The sequence below is a fragment of the Schistosoma haematobium genome, chromosome 1, assembly GCF_000699445.3.
Source record: "Schistosoma haematobium chromosome 1, whole genome shotgun sequence".
NCBI lineage: Eukaryota > Metazoa > Platyhelminthes > Trematoda > Strigeidida > Schistosomatidae > Schistosoma > Schistosoma haematobium.
The window spans coordinates 84,677,600-84,691,504 of NC_067196.1; positions in this window are offsets into that span (position 1 = coordinate 84,677,600).

The window sequence follows — 13,905 nt, forward strand, 5'->3', positions numbered from 1 at the left end:
GTACCTGTAATATTGCGAGACTGATGCTCCCCATTTGGTTCAAACTTGCATCACCCAGCTCGACATTCCGAGTAGCTACCACTGAACTGATGGATGCTAACCGTCGCGAATCCTAGGTTCACGAGTTCCTGTACACTATATATTGAACTGCCTAACAACTTAAAATGATGCACTTAAATGAGTGTTACTCAGACTGATAGTTGGAACGAAACTTGATCGACAGAATTCGATCAGCAGTTTAGGATTTGACAAACATGAAATTATGCACAACTCAATGATCAGTAAACTGTATGAATAGAGCATTGAATAACATTGGCCATTAAATTCTACGCACTTCCGAAACAGTTTTGATAGAGATATGAACATCAGATGTGAACAACAGCCTGATCCAGGTAAATGCAACTAACGCGTTCCAAATGGAATATAAAACCTGTCTCATAGATTCCAGTATTAGCCACCATAACAACTCTGTTTAACATACTTGCAATAAGACATGTTTGATCCGAAATTTGGACACCTTCATTTAGAATAATTTAACACGCACAAGTAATTTGTAATTTAAGCAAATTATATTATTCATTCAGTAGTTGATATTAAGTTTTAATTTCATCGTTCTTCTGTTTTTATTCATAAAATTGATTATTTAGTTGAATAAATTACCATATAATTTTAGATGATAAATATGAAGGTAACAAGTAATGAAAATACATGTAACTAACAATAACGATAACATTAACCGAAATTAATGTTGAAACTAATACACTGTGATGAATTCATTCACAATTACGGTGGTATAGTGTGACAATTTCAAGTGATATATACATATATATCGGAAAGGTTGTTTTTTGCTTGGATATTATAGTAATTTAATAGTTGAGTTCATACGTCGATTAGAGATAAGCCACTATGGAAAATCTGGAATCAGTGGACGGCCGTTTTGTGCAAGTGTGGGACTTCTCGGTAGTGCGCAACCACGATTCACGGCCGTCCTGTCCTTCCAGGTGGTCTAGCTTTAATTGACTCATGAATTCAGTTATGCAAGAATCAGGAGACAAATGTTGAGTACGTGTACCGACAATAGTGTAATGCCTTTGTTGTTCTCAGATTCGCTCAGATATCCTCTCTCTGGTATACTGATGAGGTGTCAATCTTTCCAGTCTGTAAGTGGCATTTATCACTCCTCCCAAATATTTCTGAATAGAACGTGGTGCATGTTTGCACTTACTTCTACATGTGACGTCAGTGTTTCATGTTGTGTATTGACGGGTCGTGCTGCTTTCCCACTCCTGATTTGTTTGATGACAATCCTGACTTCTTCGATCGTTGGTGTAGGAAGAGCTATAGGATGGTTTGTAGTTACTGCTTCGATGTCTGGTTGGTTTGATGAAAGTGGTCTATTTAAGCTGTTCTCAAAGTTTTCCACCCATCTGTTCCTCTGTTCTTGAATATCAGTGATTGTCTTGCCTTCTCTGTCGTCGACCGGTTTATCTGGTTTACTATATTTCGGTGTCAGTTTCTTCGTCGTGTCATATAGTTGTTTGATATTTCTTTCTCTTGCAAATGTTCCTCTGTCTTTGCTATGTCCTCCACGTATTTCTGCCCCACCTGTAGCTCTTATAGGGTTACTGCCAGTCCAAAGTCCAGGTAAAGGAAGCGGATTGGGTATGGGGTAGGCAAATCCATACCTTAGAAAACAACCTTGCTAAAAAAGCGCTAATCAGTATAAATAACCCTATACTAATAACTATATATTTATGTGCAAGAGGTCATTTGGTGATTGAATTTAAAGAATATAATGGAGTGGGTGATGCAATAATTAGATGAGGTTTGGAGACAGATAAGATAGATTGTGTGATAATTTTAGAGATTGTGACGGATTACTGAGTTTAGGAATTGATAATAGAGGTTACGTAATAATTGAACAGGATTTGAAGAGTTTACATAAGTTAAGAGAATTAAGTGAATGAAAACCTATGAGTAAAGGGATGGTTTCGGTGCACATAAAATAAGCATTAGTTAAGAGAAGACCGGATAACAAAATAATCTTTATTAAAATAATGGACCGTTGCTCTTATCAGTCTCAAGTTCTATGAAACGTGCTCGGAACATGTACTCTTCTCTCTGTTCTTTCAATGTATGTGATTTGGCACGTACATGTAAATTAATAAATGTAGTTGTAGGTACTGAGAAAAAAGGACCGGTCAACTTCTGTTTGTTTGACTGAGCAGTTTGTTTTACATAACACTCTCACTCTGGCTGATGGATAAGCAACCTTCAACAAGAAATTTATTCTGTTGTTAATCACTCGAGTGATATAATCTCATTTGAAGCCCAAATATAAGAATCAGGTCTTTTTATCCACTATCGTATTTAACCCATAGGCTGGTTTTGGCATAATTCTCTATGAATTTCGCTAGACCTGCATTTTCACGTAGGCGATTTGTAACGAAAACAAGTTCTTCTTTCAGGTTTTCTTTCGAGCATAGTTTACGAGTGTGATCGTACAATTGCCTTTTTGTAACTTATTGAACAGAAACTGATGTAATTAAGATAAACTCCACTTCAGGTGTTTTTGCGGTGAATGTGTCTTTGTAATGTACCGTCCGAAGTTTGTTGGATTTCAATATCTAAGAAGTGGAATTTGCCTTCTGCTTCATATTCCATAGTAAAATCTATATCATCGTGTGCTTTGCTAAACATACTGAGTAGGTACATAAAATGCTTATGATTGTTGCAGACGAGAAATAATTCATCAATATATCTACAGTAGAGTGCTTCAGCTTCCCCTGTTTAAAGTTTAACTGTACAACACATCGTTGAACTGGAATTGTATGTTTTTTTTAGTACACAAGAACATGAGCTGTTTAAATTCATTGATTTCTTTAGAAATCGTTAGGCAGGAGATCAATAAAAGTTAAACCGTGAACAGTAATCATCAAAATATCAGATCGTTTTAAAATGTTCAGTAATTAACTTAACAACACCAAAAATGGAGATTTTAATTATCATGGAAATATCCAAACACATCGTTTAAAATGTATATTAATTGCGGTCTCTGTGAGATACTAAAGTTATTCAGTCAATTAAAAACAATGTAGAAACCTGATATATGTATATATTCACAAATCCGCCTTCTGATAATAATCATCTGCTCACTAGTGATTGGATTCAAGAGGTATTTCCTTGAGTTCTAGTGAGAAGCAGTGATCAGTGGAATTCAGTCGGGTCTGTTGTGAGATATTAATTGACTGAAGAAAATAGTGGACGGTGACTCGATTTCGTGGATTGTTTGAAGTTAGATATTAACACCATTGAATGCCAACAGGCTCAGTGGTCTGGATGTTAAGTGTTGGCGTGCGGGACCAATAGTCCTGAGTTCGAATCTCGCGGTGCGGTATCGTGGATGCGCACTACTGAGGAGTCCCACACTTCCACAAAACGGCCGTCCACTGACTCCAGGTTTTCCATGGTAGTTTATCTCCAATCGATGTATGAACTCAACTATTAAATTATTATAATATCCAAAAACAAAACCCTTTCCGATATATATATATATATATCAGTTCAATTTGACACACTACATCACCGTAATTGAATGAACTCATCACAGTGTATTATTTATTTTATTTATTTTAACAAGTAGATATTGGTATGAGGAGGCACCAAATACATATGCGCCACACAAATCTCATTCGATATGTGTGAGGGCTGTAATACTGCCTGGGTGCCCAAACCGAAGCAGGTGGTTACCTTAGGGGGCCACTCCTCGAGCCTTCGACCTAAAGGTCTGATCCACAAGGCAGTGGAGCATCGTAAGGAGATGCAGTCCCATGGAAGCCGGTGACCGGAAATTGGTTCATACGCCATTTGTTCCCTCAGGATACTGGAGCCCATGTGCGCCATTGGTTTGAGATCCGGTTAAAGCGCCGGACATTCGCTTTTCGTCCTCTCATTTTCGTAAACAGCACCCCCGCCACGAGAAGGCACTGAGTAGGACTTCCCTGGCAGAGGCTATATACGCGTGGCCATGTGAGAGCATTCCGAGAGGGACAACGGACTCTCCCCACTCTCGACCGTAATAGGGCATTAGGGGGCCACAGTGTATTAGTTTCAACATTAATTTCGGTTAATGTTATCGTTATTGTTAGTTACATGTATTTTCATTACTTGTTACCTTCATATTTATCATCTAAAATTATATGGTAATTTATTCAACTAAATAATCAATTTTATGAATAAAAACAGAAGAACGATGAAATTAAAACTTAATATCAACTACTGAATGAATAATATAATTTGCTTAAATTACAAATTACTTGTGCGTGTTAAATTATTCTAAATGAAGGTGTCCAAATTTCGGATCAAACATGTCTTATTGCAAGTATGTTAAACAGAGTTGTTATGGTGGCTAATACTGGAATCTATGAGACAGGTTTTATATTCCATTTGGAACTCGTCAACTGTATTTACTTGGATCAGACTGTTGATGTTCATATTACTATCATAATTTTGCTTGGAATTTGGTTGAAAATTAATGTCCTCATCAAATTGATCTGTTCATGATATACATATGCCCAAGGGAAGCTAAATAATAGCAGTTCGTAAGACTTATTGGTGAAATTATAAATCTTTTTGTATTTCAGTTTTGTAACTGGATATTCGAAACCTGAAAGTTTTGAGCTATTTTTGAGAAGATGGTCTTATATTGTCTATCATAAGAGATTTCTGTTTCAGAAGTTCTTCCAGAAAATACCTACCACACGAATTCTCCATTGTCAGGTAAATTATGGTGATCTGTATCAACAGGGTAAAAGAAAAATTAGTTATTCTAGGTTCGATACTTTCTATTAATCCTACGTCTAGTTCTTTACTTCCACTATATTTTCTTTTAATATTCAAAGAAATGGGGAAAAATTTAATGTGAGGAAACCTAACCTAAGATAATTAGACGATTTTCTGCTTTTTCAAATGTTTGCAATTTATTCATCTGACTCTACCACTAAACTGGGTAAATAATTTGCTCGTACAAATTTAATTGTGAATATCAAGCTGAACGTGGTTTTTGATATCAATATATTTAAACGGAATTCGGAAACATAAACTATAGGATCTCATACAGTTGCCTAGAAGTAATACGTTCTACACCAAACTCAACGGTTCTTGGTACTGTCTTCCAAGTGTAGTTCGTAGCTCACTCTAACAAATGTTAAAAATCATTTTCAAATATTAGTTGTGATAGTCAGTGACTTCATGGACTGATATACTATCGTATCGAGATGGTTGATCTCATGTTAGTGATTTGATGATGTTTTGTTCTCTAAGTTTGTTTGTTTGGTGGTCGAGTTTTTAGTCTTATGCACACCAATAGATAAAATAACAAGAGGAGAAAACTCGCATGTCATCTACAAAATAAATTGTTCGATCTACGAAAAACAGTACATCGGACAACGCGAACGCTCCCTTCATCTTCGGCTGCCCGTAAATCAATTAGCGGTCAAACTCTACGTCATATCCTCGCTTATATCAATGCATATGGACACACATTCGACCAGAAAAAACATTGAGATCTTGAATAGGGGGTATACTGAAATCACCAGAGCATTTTTAGAAGCTTGGGACACATGTCAATCTGCAGTCAACAAACACACTGAAATGGATTCGATGTATCAACCATTCAAAAAAATGATGTACTAATATAGGACCAAGAATCAAAACAATATGCGACTTAAAAAAAAGTAAAAACGTAGACAATGACGAGTTAAAGGTCACCAATAACCGACCAAGATTGGAGTAGACAGGACAAGTTGTGAGTCATATTGGGCGAGACTATAATTTATGGACGAATCAATTAGATTTAAGATAACAGGTCTCGGATTTTATCGCAAAATTCATACACTCATTTGGCTAAATACTATTTCGTGATGAATACCCTAAATCTAATTCCTAACCCTAAACATCAACTGTAAATCATAATTAAAATTCCTCACACTAGTTTATAACCCTCATTTAATCCTAGATAGTAGGTGGACATTGTCAAGGTCATCTAAGCATTTCTCAAAGGTCAACCATAAATTATGATCTCACCTCATATTGAGAGAAATTCAAACACTTCATTTATATCTAACGTTTGTACTGATTATGCTGTTTTGAAGAACACTGAAAGCTCCACAACCAAACTATCCATCTCAAAGAACAAAACTTCACTTAAAAGAGGTATCCTATTTTCTGCTCTTCGTTTTCTCTAAATTTTCTCTCAACTAACAACTCCTTGTGTATGTGGGGCATTTTCTTCTTCATGGCCGCAGTATAGCAGAAGCTCCCCTGAAGCTAGTCGTTGTTATCCAACTTGCGTCCAATGTGTTTCACTGATCACAAGCACCTCTAGGTTGTATCTCCTCATTTCTGCAGCAATTTGGAAGGCTCTCCCGGTGTGCCACATTGTACGAACATTCCATGTACCTAAATAAATGGTCGCTCTGGTTGTCAGAAGGGGCATCAGCCTCGTAACTTCAGAAGGAATTCGGCTTTCATCATGAGGCTTCATAATTCTTCTAAATGAAGACCTTCTGACTCCCAGGGCAGAGTTTAAAAGGTTTGAATAGTTTTTTCTGGTTAGCGCTTTTTTAGTGAGTTAGTTTTCTACGGGATGGGGTCGCCAACCCCATGCCCAACCCTCCTCCTTTTTCTGGGCTTGGGACCGGCAGTAGCCCCCGGAGGGACTCCAGGTAGAGTTCTTAATCAACAAATAATCAAACACAATTGTTTTCTGAATCAAATTATTTCATGATTAAGAATCATTTCAATATTAAACTATATAAAAGTCATCAATATGAAATGATTACTTTTGTTTACTTTGTTTTATAACTATACAAGTATAAGTATTTTCTATATAAATGAACTATTATTATGAAATAAATATAAGGAACCATGATAAAGACATTGATTTTTAACTTTGTTATATAATCAATCGATTTAGCCTAAATAGAAGACGATAGAATAATGAACATTGTTGATAATACATATACATCTATTTCTATTTCATTTATAAGCATATAAATTATTCTTTTTATGATATAAGATTCAGTGAAATATGGTATAACATTATAGGAAGTTCACACTTTTATGTGAACTTGAAGTAATAAATTGTCTTTGAATTTAACGATTAAAATTTATTGAGATGAGTTGTTTTGATAAATATACATGTCAGAAGGAGTTTTGTGGAGATTTTAGTAATTCCAATAATTGAAATCATGAGTTTATTAAAGCTAGACGACCATGGAAAACGTGGAAGCACTGGACGGCCGTTTTGTGTTGGTATGAGACTCCTCAGAAGTGCGCATTCACGATCCATTGAAATCTCCGCAAAACCTGTTCTGATAATAATCATCTGCTCACTAGTGACTGACTTCAAGAGGCATTTCCTAAAGTTTTAGTAAGAAGCAGTGACCGGTGGAACTCAACCAGGTCTGTTGTGAGATATCAGCTCACTGAAGACAATAGTGGACGGTGGTGCGATTTCGTGAATTGTTTGAAGTTAGACATTAACACTGTCGGATGCCGGCTCAGTGGTCTAGAGGTTAAGCGCTCGTGCGCGAGACTGATAAGTCTTGGGTCCGAATCCCGCGGGCGGGATCATGGATGCGCACTGCTGAGGGGTCCAGTACTGGGACGAAACGACCGTCCAGTGATTCCTTGTTTTTCATGGTGGTCTAGCTTCGATTGACTCGTGATTTCAACTTTCTTATTTTTTGTTGCGCAGATAACAACATTCATAGTGAAAATTCCCATTGTGACATTTAGTAAATGAAGAGAGAACGAATCGATATGTCATTGCATAATTATTACGTAACATTGTCCACTCGATGAGTATTATTTCATTATTGTAAATCATATATATATTGGTGTAGAACCATGATGAAAAACTAATGGAAAAGAAATTTCTTCGCTCGATCCGTTACTTCTTTAAAAACACTTATATTTATATCCTGATTTGACTTCGATCGCTACTCATCATACGTAACTAGTTATGCTAATTAACTGAATATGTAAATTTATCTCATGAATTCAACTACTGAATCAATGTCAATTAGATGATGATGACTCAACAACGTCCTAATTAGTTTAGTAACGTCGTTTGGATAATTAAAGCTATGTATTAATGTCAAGTTTGGATGAACAACTAATTGAAAAGAAGAATCGCTTCATTGAATTGAAAATTCTAATTTTGATATTTGATAAAAAGAACGAAAGAAGTAATAAAAAAACCCACCTTCCAATTACTTTTCTACTCATGGTTTTACCCTAATACATATATGATTTATAACAATGAAGTAATACTCATTAGATAGTTGAGTTACCTATTAACTATATAATGTCACATTGATTATGAAATAATGTTGAGCAGTTGGGAAAAAGAAGATTATAATAATCAAAGTAATTATTCGTAAAATCAAACAGTTGCTACATTGCATGCTATATAAAAAGAACTAACAAAATAGTTTAATGAATAATCAGTAATATAGTAATTATGTGGGAAAGGGGTTTTGTGGATAGTATAGTAATTTAATAGTTGAATTCATGAGTTAATTAAAGCTAAACCACCATGGAAAACCTGAAAGCACTGGACGGCTGTTTTTTGTTGGTATGAGACTCCTCAGCAGTGCACATCCACGATCCACGGCCGTCTAGCTTTAAGTGACTCATGAATTCAATTATGGAAGAATCAGTAGACAAATGTTGAGTATGTGTTTAAATAAAAAAGTGGATGGAATCATACATTCATTTAAATATATTTGAAGAAAAGAGTTTAGTCATGGTTCAGCTAAAAACTCACTCCCATACTGATGTCAAAGGTAGGAAAGGTTAGTTTTGTGAACATGGGTTCTGATGGCTTCAGTAATATACAACAAACAAACTTGTAAACCATGTGGTAAATTTGATGGAATATGGTGGATAACTTCAAAAGCTTCATTCAAATTAATTTGGTAAACTGTGTTCAAGTGAACAAGAATAGAGCTCTTAATCACTGTTCCTTGTTCTTCACTCAACCAAGACGGATAATGTTCTGCTATGCGGTGATAGACTCGCCAAATTGTACGCCCTACTTAACTGGCTCCACAGTAATAGTTGAATCGGGAAACACATATGAATGTGGTAAGTTCAAACAGTATGTTTCTATTCATAGTTTTCATTATCAGATGGTTATAGAAAGCTGCATTCAGTTTAGTTGCAGTACATATTATCTGCGCCACAATTATTAACCATTGAGTTCAAATTTCTTCAATAGCTTCATTTATAAATTGCAATGTTATGAACAGTACTTTCTTCACCCAATTTGTCTTTTTAATGACTGAATAAAGTTTTGTAAATAAAGTTTTATATGGTAAAAGAATTTCACATCACTAATAGTAATAAATGACTGAAGGGTCACAAATAATTTATTACGTAATGTGCAAATACTAAAAATACGTAAGACTAAATTATGTAAAGTTCAGTTAGTTAAGAGTAAAATGAATAAACAATAAACGTTTAGAACGATGATGTAATCACTTAAAAGAGGAAGCTAGAAAAGACTCTATAATGTAACGAAATAGATTGTATGCTACCAAGGCGACAAAAAAGGCTAACAACTGTTTCTTTTTGAAGATATAATTCAAGATCATGACACCTATCGAACATTTGACGTCATCACTTAATTTTTTGAGAATGAAAAAATTGTGGGGGCTATATATTTTCAACTGATTGATCCTCAAATTTGTAACATATATTCATCAAACACTTGGATTATGAAATTTTTGTATTCGCCTAATTGTTAACTTTCATTCTTTTCCCAGATTAGTGCACAATAATCATAAGTCTTTCATACAGATTTGTACAGCAAATGTATTATTTGGAGTTATACAGTTTCATATTTACAGCAGAACAGAACTCATTTACTTACGCCTGTTACTCCTTGTGGAAGAGCATAGGCTGTCTACCAGCACTCTCCATTCAATATTCTCCTGGGCAATCCTTTCCAGCTCTTCCCAGTTGTTATTCATCCGTTTCATATCTGCTTCTATTTCTCGATGTAATGTGTTCTTTGGCTTCCCTCTTTCCCGCTTTCCTTCAGGATTCCAAATTAGCACTTACTTCGTGATGCGGTTTGATGATTTTCACAATGTATGTCCTATCCACTTCCAACGTCATTTCCTGATTTCCTCTTCAGATGGCAGTTGGATTGTTCTCTCCTACAGCAGACTGTTGCTGATAGTATCCGACCAACTGACATTCAATATCTTACGTAGACAATTGTTTATAAATACATGTATATTTTTGATAATGATTGTAGTTGTTCTCCAATTTTCAGTTCCGTGCAGTAGAACTGTGAAGATTGTGACTTTGATATTGTCTTGCAGACAGTTGTTTTGAATTGCATATGTTCTTCAGTTGCGATTATGCAACCCTTGCCTTGCCAATCCTTGCCTTCACGTCTGCATCCGATCGTCCAGTAAAAGAGGGCATCGGCTTTATGATTTCCGAAGAATCTCGGCTTTCATCCTGAGGCGTCATAATTCTTCCTTCAACTACCAGGGCAGAGTTTAAAAGATTTAATTTTTTTTAATCTGGTTGGCGTTTTTTAGCAAGGTTGTTTTCTATGGGATGGAGTTGCCGACCCCATGCCTAACCTTCGTCCTTTACCCGAGCTTAGGACTGGCAGTAACTCTAGAAGAGCTACAGGTTACAGAAACCATATTATATATATGGCATTAACAGATCTGGTAATTGAACCTAGAACTTCAGTGTTATTGGTTAAAGTATAGCAAGGTAAATTCATAGAGGATTACTTAGTAACTTTTACTTATATTATTAGATAAACAGTTACATTATAAATGTTATCAAATAACTTTTATTCGACTTTAGAGTTATAATAATAAATAACGTAATCAATTAAAGTGTTTCAAATACTAACTTTTTTAAAAAATTATCAGACATAATTCACTTGAATTATATTCTGTTTGAGCTTATCAAATCTATTTATCCTGACAGCATCCATAATGTTCATATCTAACTAATATACATTTAGATGTAGTTTTTATTAATAGGAATATATATAATAACATTTCGACTTTTTGGAAATCTACAGTACGCCGAAATATATGAATTCTAAGTCTAGAGTGCCACTATAAGACGAAAAGACCGTCCAGTGCTTCCAGGTTTTCCATAGTGGTCTAACTTCAATTGACTCATGATCTCAACTATTAAAATTACTATAATATCCACAAAAACCCCTTCAGATAGCATTATGTTGGTTATTACTAATCAACTAAATACTGGTACAGAAATTCACATGCAACCAAAATAGTTTAGTAGAGAATTTACACAGTATGATATCGGATGACGTGGGTTCTAACCACACATGAAGCGTCACTTTTCTGAAGATTGTATACATATTTAGATGATGTCAACGGTTTTTGGAAGATTTCTTTCGAGTGTTTGAATGATTAGTGTGATTTATCTTTCGTAATATATATCCTTGTAGATCATCAGCTTACATGATCTGTGATTGATTGGAGACCTACTCGATTTAAACTGGAATAGTGTGACGAACAGCTAACTTCGAAGTCACAACTCGAGGTCAGCACCTAACATGGATTACCCTTTCATCGTATCAAGGTATTATGGATGTTTTGAAGGCCTCATAACACGAAGACCGATATTACAGAAATATATTAGTAAAAGTAGGTACAAGGGAGAAGTCGCGACAAACACCGCATGGGCCAGTCAATGGCGTGCAAATAATTAATAAGCGTTGGTTGTTCCCGACTTTGAGGAGGATCAGTGACCCGTTTGCCGGATGATTTAGCTAGGGCCGTGATATTTCATTGGCCCTACAACCTCATTAAATTTGATTAGTGAAACTGAAACATGATATTCACAACATTATCGCTCTTGATTTTATGAATTATGGTAAGCTTGGTTCATCAAAGTGTTCTCTTTTAGATGAGTTCAGTTTCAATTTTGTACAATAGCAAATAAATGCTTATCATTCAAAATGATAATAATCACAATAATAGTGATAATAAAATTCCATTAGACATGATAACACTGAGGTAAAATAAAAAGAGGCATTCAAACGTTACTTTTATCTGCAAAACTAGTAATAGTTTATAGGCAAAGATGGATAGTTGCTAGCAGCGGAATCCAGGACGCGCATTTCGTCATGTTGGGGACTCATCAGCTGGATGTACCTGTATCTCACTATTCATCTTTGCTTAGAATGCTTGTGAATTAAGACAATATTGAGGCAGTACGCACAGTATGCACATGTGCCAATAAGAGACTGATCAACTGCAGTCCTTGACAACAATGGAAAGATTCAAGTAAACAATACGAAGTGAATACTAATAGTTTAGTAAGAGAGTTTAAATATTCATCATGAATACAGATAAGGAAATTACAATTGTGGAGAGAATACCTAGTGTGATCATATAAAACGTTGACATTGAGATAAATTGTAATCAGGAGGATCATAAAAACAGAAACAAAACAGTTGGAAATATAAGGTCTATAGAGAAGATAGAAGGGAAGAAAATAGATGTAAAAGTAGAAAGGTATATAGTGAAAAGGATGATCACGAGAGATTAAGACCGTGCTAAAAGAAGAATTTGTGCCAGTTTCCCTAGGACACAGAAATATAAGTATATATTTCTGATTGTAGAGCTTTGAAAATGAATTTGCCGAAAACCGAACTCTTCGTTGAAACAAAACTTCTTTTTTGTCTCAGTGGATATATTCGGTTTACTTACGATAAATTATCCTACGAATTAAAACCATATAGCATTGACTAAGCTCTTCGATATAGTTTTAGATTTCTTAGTAGTGTTCACATTGAAACGAACTGTCAACGAGATCATAGAAACAGAAACAAAACAGTTGAAAATATAAGGTACATATAACTGTACGTATATTTCTACTCTTTCCAGATTTATAGCTTGTGATTTGGCAATAAGAAGATAATGGAATATCACTGCTTTGGCAGATTTCTACTTACCCTACAGATGACATTGAACTCAAAATCCACTTCGATTGAGTGATCTATGTTCACAAAAAATAAAACGGATATTTGTGTTATTGTGTTGATCAAGTTAATTGTTTATCATACATTCGGATAAACCAACTGATTAGAACAGTTAAAAGTAATTGTTGTTGTTCAGTTAATGAATGATGATAGATTAATTGGAATAAGCTGTTCAGGTTTACTTATGATTTATTAGTTGCCATAAGACAGTTATTTGTGTCCTACATCTATTATTAATACTGTTTGGATTAGTCCATATGTGTAGGGCTACAGCTGTTAGTCTCTCTTTGTAACGACTAAAACCATTTTGGAGGATTCATGTGTCATTGTAGTCAATTGTATGGTCCGACTACGTTGAGTGTGATGTGTAGTGGACCAAAATATATCACTTCCGAAAATAATGACAAAGTTATTATAAGAAAGGTTTAGTTTGTTAATATATAAAATATAAATTATCGGCAATGTAAAATACACTGGATGTTACTGGATGTTTTGGATTCCCTAGTAGTGTGCACATATTCAATCTAGAAAGAATTTTCATACAAAATGAAGGTTCATTATAATGTGGTTTACATTTTCAACAAAAATCGAACTACAATAATTGATCAAATTAGTCTAATTTCTTCAGTGCTCGAATTATTAGCTTCCAACCTAATTGATTATCCAAATTAAAAATTCCTAATGATTACAGACTAACGTCAGCTTATGAATTATAATTGGGAGTTGGAGTGGACTTATTACTGTTAGTTTGTGTGATATTAAGCACGAATTCGCTGAAAAGAAAACTGTTAACTGAACTAATCTTTCCTCCTTTACTATTCATTTAATTGACAAAATTAATACTT